This window comes from Pinus tabuliformis, chromosome 1_2 (assembly GCF_031772625.1).
Source record: "Pinus tabuliformis cultivar Carrire ecotype Pingquan chromosome 1_2, CPIR1, whole genome shotgun sequence".
In the NCBI taxonomy this organism is placed as follows: Eukaryota; Viridiplantae; Streptophyta; class Pinopsida; order Pinales; family Pinaceae; genus Pinus; species Pinus tabuliformis.
The window spans coordinates 527,669,981-527,686,139 of record NC_142298.1 but is presented as its reverse complement, the minus strand read 5'-3'; the positions used below and the strand labels follow the sequence as shown (position 1 = coordinate 527,686,139).

The following is a 16,159-nucleotide window of genomic DNA, read 5'->3' as shown; positions in this document are numbered from 1 at the left end:
ACCAAAAGATAGTTATTTGCACATTATTTTAGTTGATGGGCTAATGTAGGCTCAAATTAGGTAATTCAAACTCCTAATGAGTGTATAAATAGGAGAGACATGAATTCATTTTGGATCATCACTTGGATTGGATCATTCTCTCTCTTGAGAATTTCGCATTTCTTTCTTGGAGGATGAATTGGAGCATGGATGAATTTTGATGTTTGGATTGGAATTTCTTACCTTGGAGCTTTTTTATTGGCAAATGTGTTGATGGTTGGATATGTTCTCTTACATGTAAGTACACACATTTAATGCTATTCTTGTTTTACTTTGTCATATGCATTGGAATGGGATTTTCGCTATACTAGGGCTAATTGTTGCATTGCATAATTGAGAAATTGTGGAATTATTGTTTCTATATAACATCTCTCAATGTATGGGCCGTGTATGTTGACTGAAATCTCCTAGGGATAATTCTACCATTTAATTTATCTTGATAAGCCATCTCTTTTTGCAAAGCGAAGTATAAAGCTTTAAGGTCACTTCTCCTTGCCCTAAAGGCCAAGCAAAGTAGTCCTCGAGGCCTCCTTGACCGAGAAACAAAGTCCTTTCTCATCATTTTCCTAGACTCCATTCTCCCCAAAGGATTAGGCACTGGTCTACCAATAGGTGGTCACTCAAAGAACCATTTTTCTTCACCTTTCCCTCTTCATTCTAGGTCTAGCCACGTTGGGCCACCTAGGGCATCACTTTCCCGACAAAGTAGCCATAGAAAAAGTTTGATCTCCTAGCCTCTACTGCATTGGTGTGTCCTCAAGGTCTCCTCCAAATTTGAAGAAATTCCGACGATGGGATTGTGAGATATCCCAAGCCCTAGCTTTGAGATCAAACTTTGCCCTGGTGTTCCCTAGGCTAGTACCTCATAGGATCAATTTGACACCTCTAAGTGAAAACTCTTGTTTTGATCCTTTCCCCTTCCTTGTCTGGGTTAAGATCATCATTGGTTGCTAAACTCCCTCCCCTTAACCTAGGTTGGGTCCACTTGGTCCCGTGTGGTCCCATACCTTTGAAAAGTTAATTCTTCAAGAACCACTTGGGAAATCAAGTTCAATAAGGATTTTAGGGATTGGGAAACTCCTTTACAAGACACATTCCTTAAACCTAGCCCTAAATCCTCACCTCCTCCTAGAAAGCTTTGTACCTTGCTTGAAGAGCAAGCAAGCTCCATTCTTAACCTCCTTCTAGGAAAAAGAGCATTAAGGTCACTTCACATCCATTTGTTGATTCATCCTTCACAAGTGACGTTTCATATACCGGGTCTCCTCCCATCGGTGAAAGTCCGTAAAGAGTAGGGAGTCTTAGCTGAGGTGACAGTGGGCTAAGTCTCCATTGTTTCCCTTGATCTAGCAGTTGTCCCTTTAGGAGTCCCTTTTAGGCCCCCTGCTAGATTGAGTTGTAACAGTGCCAAGACTGGAAGGGAAATCAATTGTGAATTCTAGGTGCCTCCACAAGATCAAGCATGTTATAGCTAGCAGCATTTCAAAATGAGATTGTCGAAAGAGGGTTTTTCCAAATAGAGGGAGTAGAATATGAGGATATTTTTGCTCCAAACACCATGTACACTTCCACTATAGTAGTTATGTCTATAGTTTCAGTCATGAGATGGAGGATATATCAAATGGATGTGAAATCAACTCTCTTTATGGGATCATTGAGGAAGAAGTGCACATAAAGCAACATTGGGACTTTGAGGTAAATAGGAAGGAGTCCCATGTTTGCAAGCTTAAGAAAGCCTTGTATGGACTCAAGCAAGCATTGAGAGCATGCTATTCTAGGATTGATAGATATTTGCTATGTATGGACTTCACCAAAAGTGAAGCAGATCCTAATTTATATTATATACTTGTTGGAAGTGATCTATTTATTTTTGTGCTATATGTAGATGAATTGTTTATGACAAATTCAGAGCAGCTCGTGGTAGCTAAGTTCGAGATGAAGGACAACGACATGATGCATTACTTCTTAGCTTTGGAGGTTTGGCAAAAACCAAGGGACATATTCCTTGGACAGGGTAAGTATGTGATTGAGATCCTAAAGAGAATTTAGATGGAGGGTCTCAGACCTATGAGGCCAAACCCATCATCACCAATCTAAAGGAGGTGAAAGCTTCATACTAAGAGTGGTTGACCCCGCACCATACAAGCAATTGATAGGTTCCTTGATTTATTTGGTCAACATCAAACCAAATATATGTTTTGCAATGAACACCTTGATTTTGTTCATGGAGAAGTCGAGGCGAGAGCATTAGATAGCAGCAAAGCTTGTGCATAGTTATTTGAGGGGCATAGTGGAGTATGGTTTGAAATATCTTACAAATGGTGAAGTGAAGTTGCAAGAGTATACCTACTAAGATTGGGCAGGGAGTGCAACAAACAAGAAGAGCACCTTAAGGTGTTGCTTTAATTTAGGATCAGCGATGATATCCTAGTTCAACAAGAAGTAGATTGTTGTGGCAAGTAGCTCAACTGAGGTAGAGTCTATGGCAACTAATATAGCAAGTTGTGAGGCCATTTGGCTTCAAAAGTTACTTGCAAGTTTATTTGATTAAGAGTTGGATCCCACTATGATTTACCATGATAATCAAAGTTGTATCAAACTCTTTGAAAATCTAGTGTTTCAAGATGGGTCCAAGCACATTGAGATCGGATATCATGTCATATGGCAGGATTCAGAAGCGAGCAGTGAATCTCCAGTTTGTCTCCACAGATCAGTCAGTTGTTGATATTGTAATTTCTAACCAAGCCCTAAACAAAAAGGAAGTTTGAAGCATTCAGAGATAGCCTTAGATTGGTGTAGAGTTCCTTCCTCGCTAAGGGAGAGTGTTGAGGCCTTTGATTGGTGTAGAGTTCCTTCCTCACTAAGAGAGTGTGTTGAGAAATATATCTCAAGCGGGAGCTTCTTGCACATTTTAGGTGCGAATGTGCGAGAAGTAGTTCAAGAGTCAAGACAACATCTAGTAACAACTTAGTAAAAGCGGAAAATAATACCATCTTGTAATTTCACTCAAATAAATAAAAGTGAAAGTCAAATTTCTTATGTTCCCCTAGTCTTAGAAATCTAAATGAAAATATTTCAGATATTGTAGAATATGAGTGAGTTAGATTTGATCTAATCTGAATCATCTACCTCATTGTTGAGTTAAGATGGTTGCTAGGATTGAGGAGATTAGTTATTTCTCTAAGCATAAATAGGACATTATGGGAGAAGTTCAATACAGACCTTTTGTTTTTCTAGAAGACTCAAGAGATGAAAGAGAGATCAGTTGAGTAGATTTAGAGCACAGGAGAGATGTTGAGGTTGTTGAGAAATCTAGGGCATTCAAAGTTAACAATTTTTCTACTTGATAATTGCTTGTGATTCACTTTTAATTCTTATCTTATAGTCTTTTCTTCATTAGCTTATTAATGTGTTCTTTCATCAAGAAAATTACCAAAATAATAAAAGACAAGTGACATAGTATGTAGGCTTCTCCAGCCAGAGCCAAAACGTCTCACCTCTTGAGAGGAAAACCCAATCAAAATTCTTCTTCTAGATCTTCAATTGATAAGTACCAAGACCATGACACATACCCTTGACTCTAGTATTCTCCCAAGAACCTTGTCACTAACCTTGATGCTCTGCCTCTTCCTTCCTTCGCCTAACTGCTCTCCTCGGCTCCTTCTAGAGAAACTCGGTCTCTATCCTTCTCACTGCTCCTTCTCGACTTTCCCTAGAGAATCTCGGTCTCTAGGTCTTTATTGGTTTCCTCTAGAGAAACTCGATCTCTAGATCTCTACTTCGACCTTCCTAGAAGAATCCTTCCTTGTTGTCCCAGAAGAAACCCTTCTTCGTACTGCCCAGAAGATACCCTTCTTCGTACTGCCCAGAAGATACCCTTCTTCGCACTGCCCCAGAAGAAAGTCTTTTTGTTGGTCCAGAAGAAACCCTAACTTCGCATTCCCCGAAAGAAACTTCTTCATATTGCCCAGAACAAACCTTATCTTTGATTTATCTTCTTCGTACTTCTGCTTCTCTGAATTCAAGTCGAGTTGCTTGATCGAATTGTGTTCTTCAAGTGAGGCTGAGTAGGCTATATATACACTTCTTCATATGACCTTTAGGCCGACATGATTGCTGGAGAGGCCGACTTCATCTAGAAAGTTCCTTTATCGTTTGTAGGCCGACTTGAAGAGGTTAGGTGACAAGTTCTTGGAGGATACTTTTACATAGACAAAATGACCTTTTACAAAGTGTAACATGACTTCATTAAATGACAATGACTCTTACATTTTATGACTAGATGACAAATAAATCCTAAAGACTCTCAATGGGAGTCTTGACTCAAAACCAAAATCCTTGCTCATGAAACCCATGAAGCAAATCAATAAAATAATTTTATTTTTCTTATTTACATCTCATGACATAAAATCATATTTACATGTCATTATGAAGACCGAACCTAGTTACACTTTTCAACAAAGGTCAAGAAGCAGACCAAAGTATAGTCCGTATAGTCATATGGACAGATCCATATACTCATATGAATAGGGTCAAACAATGTTGTACAACAATTCAGGCAAGCAAATTTTTAGTTGTCCACCGGGGAGATTTATCTCAATAAGTGCAGATCTGATTTTTTTGTGTATATTGTACAACTATTAGTTTGACAGCTTGTGGAGGTTTCCTTGTAAGCTTGGAATATTTAAATGAAAAGCTTATTTGAAGGGGTAATTATTTGTGTATCATGTTTATGCTTTCACTATTCATTTTTCAGCTATATGTGTGATTGTTGCATGTTCAGAATATTTATTCCTATGGTTAAATAAGTTCAGATCTGGTTTACTTAATTAAGAGAAACATAGGACAACAATCACCTACGGCTTGAAAATTACATTAAACGTAACTTATGAGGGCTTATGTACCACTAATCAGATGTTGAAATGTAATTGTTGCATGTTCAAAATATTTATTTCTATGGTTAAATAAGTTCATATCTGATTTATTTAATTAAGATAAACATAGGACAACAGTCACCTAGGACTTGAAAAAATGCATTAAAGGTAACTTACGAGAGCTTATATACCACTAATATCTCGATGCTTTTGAGAAATAATTAACAGTAATCCTATGGAAATGTTAGACTATGGTTTAACTAACTAATTGCTGATTATAATTATAGGTTTGAATGGGATATAGACTTGGGTAATTTATGGAATTTGCAGTTACAATTATGTTGGTTGGGCTGAACTCAAGGTTAGGTTTATCATACCCTATGAGGATAAACCTTTAATAAGGAATCAATGAAATGTTTATATATTGTTGTTCTCATATGCAAGTTTTAGTTATCTTTGCTTATGCACAACGAAATGTTTATATCTTATTGTTCTCATATGCAAGTTTTAGTTATATTTGCTAATGCACTTGGAATTGAGTCTTCGAGTGTACACCAAATGCTTGAGAACCATACCACATGTAAAGAACTATGACATAGTTGAATTTGTTTAAATTATTAAGAGAACCTCGTGAAGAATGAATGTTTCTCAAGAGGATTTATCAATGGTTGATAAGTTCCTTTGAATCTTTTGTTCTATAATCTTGATGAAAAATTAATTATATATTGAATACAATTTAAAAAGCCAAGGGCACTACAAGTAATAAGGGCAACATCAGTTGTCCTATAAATTCTAATGATGCCCAATCACATGTACATCAAACTTCAACCAATGACAACTTCAAATGATACAAATATCATCATAATGACAGTAAGTACATCCATAATTGTTGCCTCTGAATAACATTACTAAATTTTCCAACAACTTCCATATAGCAAAGCTAGGGCATTTGGCAGAAGTATACTTTGACTGTTATTTATAACGGTAAGACAAGCTACCACTCATTCTTGTCATGTTATAAAATCAGTGGATCTTAAGAATTATATGTTGCAAAGAATTCAGAAACACCATAAGTTCATCCAATTATACGTGTTGTTGATAGAGTAATTCAATTTATATGGATTAGGAAAAAAAAATGATACACTTGAGTTTTAGGGAGAGGCAGAAAGCTTGATTACAGTTCACTTGGATTAAGGTCTACAAATTCTTCTTATGGCTTATTCTTGTTCGACAAAATGACAATCATCTTATGTTTAATATTCAACTTTCCAGAAAACATTCAATATGTGCAGTAGATGAGCAATGATTTTGATTTCAAACTGTCGGAGTGTGTAGCAGATTAGCAATGATTTTGATATCAAACTGTCGGAGTGTGTAGCAGATTAGCAATGATTTTGATATCAAGTTGTTGGAGTGTGTAGCAGATTAGCAATGATTTTGATTTCAAGTTGTCTGAGTTTAATGCTCAAAGGTAACTCCATGCATATTTGGCACCCAAATCCTCACAGTGGTTTGGCAGGTCCACATTGGCTGCTTATACATTTTTTATCACCATGGTCTATCGCAATATAAATTTGCTCATAGCATGATGTATGGCATTCAAAATTACCCCCAAAGGATCTAACAAGATCACTTGAAAGAAGGCAGTGAATAGCAAAAGTCCATCCACCTACTTCTGTGTGTGACAAATAGAGGACAAGCTCTACCGACATGGGCATAAGTGGATTAGCCATCAAGGCTTCAACACCCTCAACAGACTACATCCACCAACAGGAAAAAGTGGAAGAAACATGTATCCTTTTCAGTTTTTTAGGTCCACCTCTCGTCATGCAAGCCAAAAAAAAAAAATGCAAGGTGTATAGAACATGTTAAAAAAATGAAATTGAGCACTTAATTTCAACTCTGACATGTGAATTAATTGGCACTAAAGTGAAGACCAACACTGGACAATAAAGGGAGAGAGCTTCCAACGCTTAGGAAAACATGATTTGGACATGCGACCAAGTATTAGAAACGATGGTTTTAGGAAATTGTCCTAGGACAATGGTTATCATGCTAATAACTCACCCTCCAACCAGATTACTCAACTTTACTCCTAGAAGCAGAGAGCTATATCTCAGTGGAGATCAATCACCTTTCTGTATGATGGGTTAAAGAATATGGTCTATCATGGCAGAATGTGACATATTTAGCAGCAGCCCACAACCCTCCCCAACCTCTCGATCCTCTCTTCTTAATTCTTATAGGGTCCCTGCACAGATGGCTGAGGTCCAATCTTGCATTGCATCACATACTTAGCAGCACCTCCACCACACAACCTCTCAATCCTCCCTCCCCAACCTCCTGACCCTCTCTTCTTAATTCTTATAGTGTTCACACATAAATGGCTGTGGTCTAATCTTGCATTGCATCACATACTTAGCAGCACCTCCACCACACAACCTCTCAATCCTCTCGCAATCTTGCATTGCATCACATACTTAGCAGCACCCCCACCACACAACCTCTCAATTCTTTTAGGTGAAGTTTAACTGTTTTATGTTTTTGCTTTTTCACCAAAATCTAGTGATACAATTCTTTGTGAGATCACTATTTTTTGTTACTTGAAATGCATTTTTGAATGCATAAATGGATTCAGAGCCCTGGAAAACTGGTGAGGCAATCAGTCTGTACAGATTTAACAACTCGTTTCAGTCTGTACAGATTTAACAACCCATTACACAACTAATTTCAGTCTGTAGTATGTAAAGATTTAACAACTCATATCTGCCATTCCAACAATTTTTGGCCAATCAAAACTCATCAAAAAAATATGTCCAGAAAAAACAAAAAAATAGAACATTTAGACTACACTATTCTTACAGGGACCCTGCACAGATGGCTCTCGTCTAATCCCACATCCATGAAGGCTTATCCTCGCTGCTGGTAACAAGATTATCGACTTATTTACTGGTTAAGATAGTCTTCCTTGGGTACATGTGGTCTCCTAAAGGCTTGCACCTGTACTTCAAACCCTCCCTCCCCCTCTTCTTGAGCTTTGATAGATTGAGTTTACAATTATCCACATTAACTGATTCCCTCTCTCTACTCCTTTTGCCTGTTATGCCTGTAGCTTTTCTATGTATTTCGCCATCTTTCCTGCACCACTTCCAGGTCTATCTTCTTGGTCTATATCCCTTGAGAGCCAAACAGTTTATGCTCTGTTTTTTCTGCTCCCCACCTCTGAACACTATGGAGGACTCTGGTCTGGCTTCCTTTTCATATTTGGGGACAAGTGGTGACAACAGTTTTGGTGGCCTGTTGGTAGGCTGTCTAATCAGGCCCGCTCTTCCCACCATTGTCGTCCTGATATTCATGTTATGCACTTCTGTTATATAAAAATTAGTTAATTAGTAGTTATTAGGCAAAGGGCATGATCAAAGATCATGCCCATTCACCAAGAGGCACCCAAGGCAGTATAAAGCCAAGGGCCTCCCACAAATTGTAATCATCTTCTATCTGTTTAATAATAATAAAATATGAATTCGCTAAATAGCTGAGTTTGTCTGCCGCATGTGGTATCAAAGCCGCCACACTCCCAGTTCGCTGAAGATTAATCCACTATCCCTGCACTGCAACCTCACCGCCATCCGCACCCCATCCCAATCCGCCTACATTGCATCCATCACCACCGTCCATACATTCTTCCGCTGACCGTCCGACTTCCTAGCCAACCGCATCTCCCTGTCTCCGTTGTTCACTGCTTTTCCGTTGCCCCCAAATCGTTCCGATACAATGTGCCCTATCTCCTGTCATGCTTTCAGTCTGCCGATTATCTCTGTCGCATCTGCATCACATTCCCTTGCCACCGCAGTTGCTCCGTCGACCCTATCCTCCAAGTTTTTGCATCCCTATCCCACTGTTCCACCCTACCCATAGTTTTCGTTCTGCCGACCAAGTCCAGTTGTTTGTGTTTGCCCCACATCCGGCCGCCATCCGATGTGGCCGTTGACCCGTCTGTCCTATCATTCAAAACCGTATGCCACAATATTATATAGTGGATATATAAACTTTAATTAATTTATTATTATATAGTTTATAACTATATAATTTGTTAATACTTTATATGTATATATATATATATATATTATTTAAAAAAAATTAAGGAAAGAAAAAAAAGGCTTAAATTGGCGAACAAATATACACCCCCACAAACTCATTCAATGTCGTCGATGACAATGACCAATTTCAGCAAAAAATTGATTGATCTTGAGAATAGGATTACTAGCCATTCCGATGATTTTAACCAAAAATTAGTTGATCTCGAGAGTAAGGTTACCGGACATTTTGACGATATCAAGAAGCTTCAGGGTATGACAAATCGGATAGAAAAACAGCTCGAGCAGAACCATGTCAAATCCAAAATGAATCATGATCAGACAATGACGATGCTGATCGTTATTTGTGACAAGATGAAGATTACACCCGAACAAATATTCCAGAATGATGAAGGTAATCAACAACACAATTCGGCAGATTCAGAAAATCCAACAGATTCTCATGAAAAAACTAAGTCTCCAAAAAAATCATCCATGCACCATCAAGAAAATAGCAATGCGAATTTTCAAAATAAGCAACTCTGGAATTCATTCACCAATCAATACCCTCTTTTTACTCCACCGTTAGTGACGTATCAACGAAGAGCAAAAATCGAGTTGTGCCCAAGTTCAACGGTAACGAAAAATGCAGCGTTGTGTGGCTCAATAAAGCAGAAGAATATTTCGAGATTTACGATATTGACAATGATGATGAAAAGATTAGACACACTTCCATGAAAATGAAAGGCGAAGCATATAATTGGTATATGTGGTGGAAGAAGATGACACTCGCTATCAGTTGGAGAAAATTTAAGGATGCGTTCTTTGAAAGATTCCAAGGTGTCAAGCAAGAAGAGTTCTTTTCAACACTCTTTAAATTGCGACAAAAAGGAGATGTGGATGAATACACTCGAGAATGGCAGACCTTAGCAACACGAGTACCTGGGTTATCAGAATCTCGTCCAATCATACATATCCGGACTTAAAACTCATCTACAAGTAGAACTTGAGCTTCATGACATTACGTTAATAGAAGTAGTAAGACAAAAAGCAAAAGTTGCTGAAAAGAAATTTGAAAAGATACTCTGGTCAAAACCAGAAAAAGTATATTCGAGACGAAGAATTCCCAATCTGTGAATACGGATAATACAAAATATGTTCCACCACATCTTCATGAAGGCGAAAAAACTAACGTGGAAACGCAAAGGATGAAAGAAGGCAAGTGCAAATGTTGTGGCGAAAAGTTGGACCCTAAACATAGGTGTGCTAAAGGAAAAGAGACAAAGAACCTATATAACTGTGAAGCAACTAATGATTCAAACAGTGATGAATCAAACATAGAAGGAATAGAAGATGCCCCAGAATTCTCTCCAGAATTAGATGACGAAAGCATTCCGCAAGTGTCATTATCGGCTATGACAATTATATCACAACCCCAGACTTTAAAATTAAAAGGACATATCAAGAAGAACAACGTAATGGTTCTCATTGACACTAGTAGCACCCACAATTTTTTAGATTCAACCATGGCAAAGAGACCCAAAATTTTCACATTTCCCATGCCCAACATGAAGGTGATGGTAGCCGACAGTAAGAAGATTGAAAAGGTAGGGAATGCCATAAGGTCAAATTGCAGATTCAAGACTTTAATTTAGAATCTTCATTCTACATTGTACCATTAGGAGGAGTAGATGTGGTCTTAGGTATCCAATGGCTACAAACCCTAGGCACTTACTCTGCCAACCATCAAAAGCAGTTTATAAGCTTTAAATGGGAAGGGAAGAGGTACAAGTTATACAAATTCCAAGCACCAGAAAATCAAATCGTGTCGTCATCCCAAATGATGAAAATGATTTGAAAAGGAGCGTCGGCCTATGTAGTACAATGTCACCAATTAGAAATGTTATCTGCAAAAGTGATCAGCGAAGAGTCACCAGAAGTAGAAGAGCTCATTCAAAAGCACGAAAAAGTATTCCAAGACCTGCCCATGAAAATGCCGCCTAACAGGGAAATCGAGCATACAATAGAAATCAAAGCAGGATCAGACCCTGTCAACATCAAACCGTATCAATATCCGCATCACCAAAAGAATGAAATTGAGAGATTAATCCAAGACCTTTTAAAATGTGGGATCATCTCGAAAAGTAAGAGTCCATATGTTGCTCCAATGGTATTTGTAAGGAAGAAGGATGGATCATTCAGGCTATGGGGATTAAACAAAATAACGATTAAAAACAAATTCCCAATTCCCTTTATCGACGAAATGTTGGATGAACTACATGGCGCAAAGTAATTCTCAAAATTGGACTTGAGGTCAGGCTATTACCAAATCAGAATCAGGTTGGAAGACATACCAAAAACTGTGTTCCGAACACACGAAGGTCACTACGAATTTAAAGTAATGCCCTTTGGGTTAACCAATGCACCAACAACATTCCAAGCCACTATGAACGAGTTATTTCGTCCATATCTTAGGAAGTTTGTATTAGTATTCTTTGATGATATTTTAATTTACAGTAAAACTTGGAAGGAGCACCTACAACATCTGGATAAAGTTCTTACACTACTGGAAGAGCATCAATTCTACGCCAAGAAATCCAAATGCACCTTTGGGAAGGAAGAAGTAGAATATCTCGGACACATAATATCCCATGAAGGAGTAAAAGTGGACCCTAATAAAATCAAGATTATAAAGGAATGGACCAAACCTGTTACTATATCCAAGCTAAGAGGGTTCTTAGGATTAACTGGATAGTATCGAAGATTTATTAAAAACTGTGCATATATAACTGCACCTCTAACAAAACTTTTAAAGAAGAATTAATTTCAATGGAATGAAGAAGCAAGAAGGTGTTTTGAAGAATTGAAGGAAGTTATGTCTAATGCCCCGGTATTGGCAACTCCAGATTTCTCTAAACCATTTATCATTGAGTGTGATGCTTCCGGGTTCAGTATAGGTGCAGTGTTAATGCAAGAGGGGCATCCAATAGCTTTTGAAAGCAGGAAGCTCAATAAACGAGAACGTCTTAAATCCACATACAACAAGGAAATGCTCGCTATTATGCACGCACTGGCCAAGTGGAGACAATATCTTTTGGGAAGTAAGTTCTCCATTCGAATAGACCATAACAGTGTCTAGCACCTTCTCCAACAAAAAACACTTTCCGAAGAACAACAAAAATGGATTGAAAAAATTGTCGCCTTTGACATGGAGATATTACATAAAAAGGGAAAAGACAATGTAGTAGCAGATGCCCTGTCTAGGAAGGACGAAGAACCAGCATTACTTGCAGTCTCGGTTGTTGTTCCTAAATGGCTTAATGAGATTCGAAGTGAGTATGCCAAGGATCCAGAAATAACTGCGATAATCAATAACCTTCCAAACAACTCAAAATTTGAATGGAAGAACGATATTCTATGGTACAAAGGAAGAATCTATTTGAATTCAAACTCCAAGTTTAAATCCAAGATACTCAAGGAGTCACATGATTCACTGTCAGTCGGACATGTAGGATTCTTTAAAACTTACTACAATGCACGTCAATCATTCTTTTGGAAGGGGATGAGTCGTGATATTCAGAAATATGTAGTAGAATGTGACAAATGTCAAAGAAATAAAAGTGAAAATATTATGACACTTGGATTACTTCACCCCTTAAACATTCCGAATCAGAAATGGGAAGAAATATCAATGGACTTTATTGAGGGATTACCTGTATTTGAGGGCAAGGATAAGATTTTTGTAGTAGTCGACAGACTCACCAAATATGTTTACTTTATTGAGATGAAGAAAACAAACTCAGCTAAACAAATCGTTGAGATATTTTGCAAAAATATTTATAAATTACATGGTTTTCCGAAAGTCATTGTGAGTGACAGAGATGCCAAATTTAAGGGTAATTTCTGGAAGGAATTGTTCAACCATATAGGAACCTACCTAAATATGAGTTCCGCTTACCACCCTCAAACAGATGGACAAATGGAGGTTGTCAATAAATGTTTGGAAGCCTATCTACGTTGTTACGTTACAGAAAAACAAAACAATTGGGTTCAATGGTTGCATCTCGTTGAATGGTGGTTTAATTCTACTTACCTCCGAAATGGAAGGATCTAGCTACCGTCCAGACAAATCTACTAGCTGTTAAAAACCAACTAGAAGAAACCCAAAAAATCGTCCAAACCCTAAAAGAAAATTTAAATAATGCAAGAAACCGTATGAAGCAACAAGTTGACCGAAACAGAACCGAGAGAGAATTTGAAGTTGGAGAATGGGTATTTGTCAAGCTCCAGCCATACAAACAGTTGTCCTTGAAACAAAAAGGAAAAACACCAAAGTTCTATGGACCATACTAGATCAACAAAAAGATCAGCGAAGTTGCATATAGTTTAAGCCTTCCGGATAAAAGTCGTGTTCACAACGTCTTCCATGTATCCTGCCTTAAAAGGGCACTGGGTGACCATCAATCAGCACAAACAACGCTTCCATCCTTAGATGATGAAGGAAGGGTCATTTTAGAACCAGAAGGTATCATATCCACCAGGGAAAAGAAGCTTCGATCCTGTGTAATCAAGGAATGATCAAGTGGAAGGACTTACCAAAAGAAGAAGCTTTTTGGGACACTGAAGCATTTCGTCAACAACATCCGTCGTTATGTATGCTTTGAGGACAAAGCATTATTTGGGAGGAAGGCAATGTTATATAAAAATTAGTTAATTAGTAGTTATTAGGTAGTATAAAGCCATGGGGCCTCCCACAAATTGTAATCATCTTCTATTTGTTTAATAATAATAAAATATGAATTTGCTGAATAGCTGAGTTTGTCTGCTGCAACTTCTTGGCCATGCCTGAGGAGACTACTATTTTTTATCCCCTGTCTGGCTGGTCTACTGGAGACTTTTTTTGTTTCTGAAATGCTAGCCCATCCCTCTCCCAAGGTGCCCCTTTCTGCTCAACCTCAACATGGACTTCACTTTTCCATAATGCTTGGGATGCTTCTCCTACGGATTCCACTACCGACACTCTGTACCAGGAATTGGAAGCTTAATCAAGTTCACTCCTCAACTCCTTGCTCAGATTCTAAAATTCGTTAGACAGGGCTCAGGGAAGACATTATCAATGTCACCCGACCTCAACCTGCTACTGGAAGATATCCACAATCTCAAGCGTAAGGTCAATCTGCAGGAGCAAGAGATCAATCAACTGACGAATCAGGTGCAGGAGATGGCTGAACAGCTCAAGGATAAATCTAAGGAACACATGAATATCACAATTGCATTGCCATTCAATAGTTCAACAGACAGCTTAAAAACTTCGTCGTTGGTCCGTTGGTTTGGCATGGAATTTGGGTGGGGGAGGTCACAGGTTCAAACCCACCTCCACCCAACCCATATATTTTTAACCCCCGATCGGGGTGTAGCACAATGGAGGAAGTGGGGCAGGGGAGATGGGACCAGGAAGTGGGAGGCAGCGTCCAAGCGACTGAAAGGACAGGAGAGGGAAGTGGAGGGAGAGGACAGGGGAAAGGGCAAGTGGACAGACAAGGCAGGGAAGGAACAGACCCCGAGAGAAGGTTGGTGGAGACGGGTAAGGAGGACAACGAGGATGGCAGGGGGGCCGACGAGAGTATGGGCAGAAGGACGCCAGCAAGTGGCAGGACGAGGGACGAGATCATACGACAAGAGCAGCCGGGAGTAAGTGAGTGTTAATGAGAGAAAGTGTAAGACAGGACGGAGGGTCACCATTCCAAGGTGACGGCGTAGGGATCAGTGAGGGGAGTAATGATGATAGACAGGTGGACGAAAAGGGAAAGGACAGAAAGGGGAGGGGAATAAAACATAAGGGAAAACAGTCCATAGGCAGACGCATGCAGAGGGAGGAGACGAGAACCGGAGAGAGGAAAGGTGGCCGAAGAACGACGTTGCAGCTTGAGGACAGAAGCGGAACCAGCTCTGCAAGTCGGTATGTTGCTCCTCTGGCCCTCAACATCTTAAGGAATAGGATGTCTTTCTGCATTAATCTAGGAAATTTGTACAGGATAGGGATTGATTCTGGTAGGGAGGAACCCAGGAATTCTGGGACCCTGGATGGTCGAAAATTATAGAATGTGTAATGAAAATCCTGGAGAGTAAGCCAAGAGAGGAGGGGGTAGAAACCAGGAATGGAGAGGTCTCCACCACGATAACCCCAAGAAACGAAACGTGAGAGAGCGAGGCCATAATGACTCCTGTTGGGGACTCCTCAAAAAAACCAGAGGGAAAAAACGAAGAGCCTCTGAGAGTAAAAAGAACAGAGAAAAGAGGGAAACGGAAAAACAAAATTTCACTACGGGTGGAAGAGAATAGGGCCAGGGTTCTAATGCCTAGACCCCTAGAAAACATCCCCACGGCCAAGCCTCCCTACGACGCAAGGAACAGTAACCCAAGCGGATGCCTTTGTCGTGCTATCTGAGTGACGAATGTCGTCGAGAGAAAAACACGACGGTAAGAGAAGAAAGAATTAGAAGAACCCAAAACTATGAGAGGAGATGGGAAAATCTAAAAGAAACCATGAAAAGCCTCAGTTCCGGCACTGAAAGGGATAACAAATGTGACACAGGTAAATGGGAAATTGTTTGGATGTTTGTTCATTATCAAACTGATAATTGTAATGGTTATGTGATAGGTCTCACCTCAAAATATGCCCAGTACAGTGAGGAGGACAACAAACAGAAAGAAGCAACCAACAACAGGTACGCAGACAACATGGCGACCAGGAAGGGTAAGAGAGACAAAAAGATGGCAAAGGGGGTGAGCGGCTCAAACAAAGAGCAAAGAAAGAGAGGGCGAAAGTTTGGATGCGAACACATGAAAACCCTCATTGACGCTTACATGGCAGGGAACCCACCGAAAGTCAGAGCTCAAATTGTTGGCTGGGAGCGAGAACTAAACGACAACATAAGGAACCAAGACATCCCCATGGAGGAATGGGAGAGCATGGTTCCGAACCCAGGGAACTCCCGAGGATGGCACTCTCTCTTCAGACAGACAATACAACAGTATTGGGTCATGAAGAACGTGGTGGCCTGGGCTATGACTCTCAATCGGGAACAAGCAGCAAGCAAAGGACCGGAGGTAAAGGAGGACACCAAGGAAAAGGATCCCGTCAGGGCAGAACTCCTCAGGGAGATTGCA

General features: G+C 39.5%; 1 protein-coding gene across 1 annotated transcript in view; it reads right to left on the bottom strand.

Moving 5' to 3' along the window:
• Positions 1 to 16,159, bottom strand: part of LOC149206649 (uncharacterized) — a 284,803-nt gene that overhangs the window by 267,253 nt on the left and 1,391 nt on the right. The gene's annotated exons all lie outside the window — the stretch shown is intronic.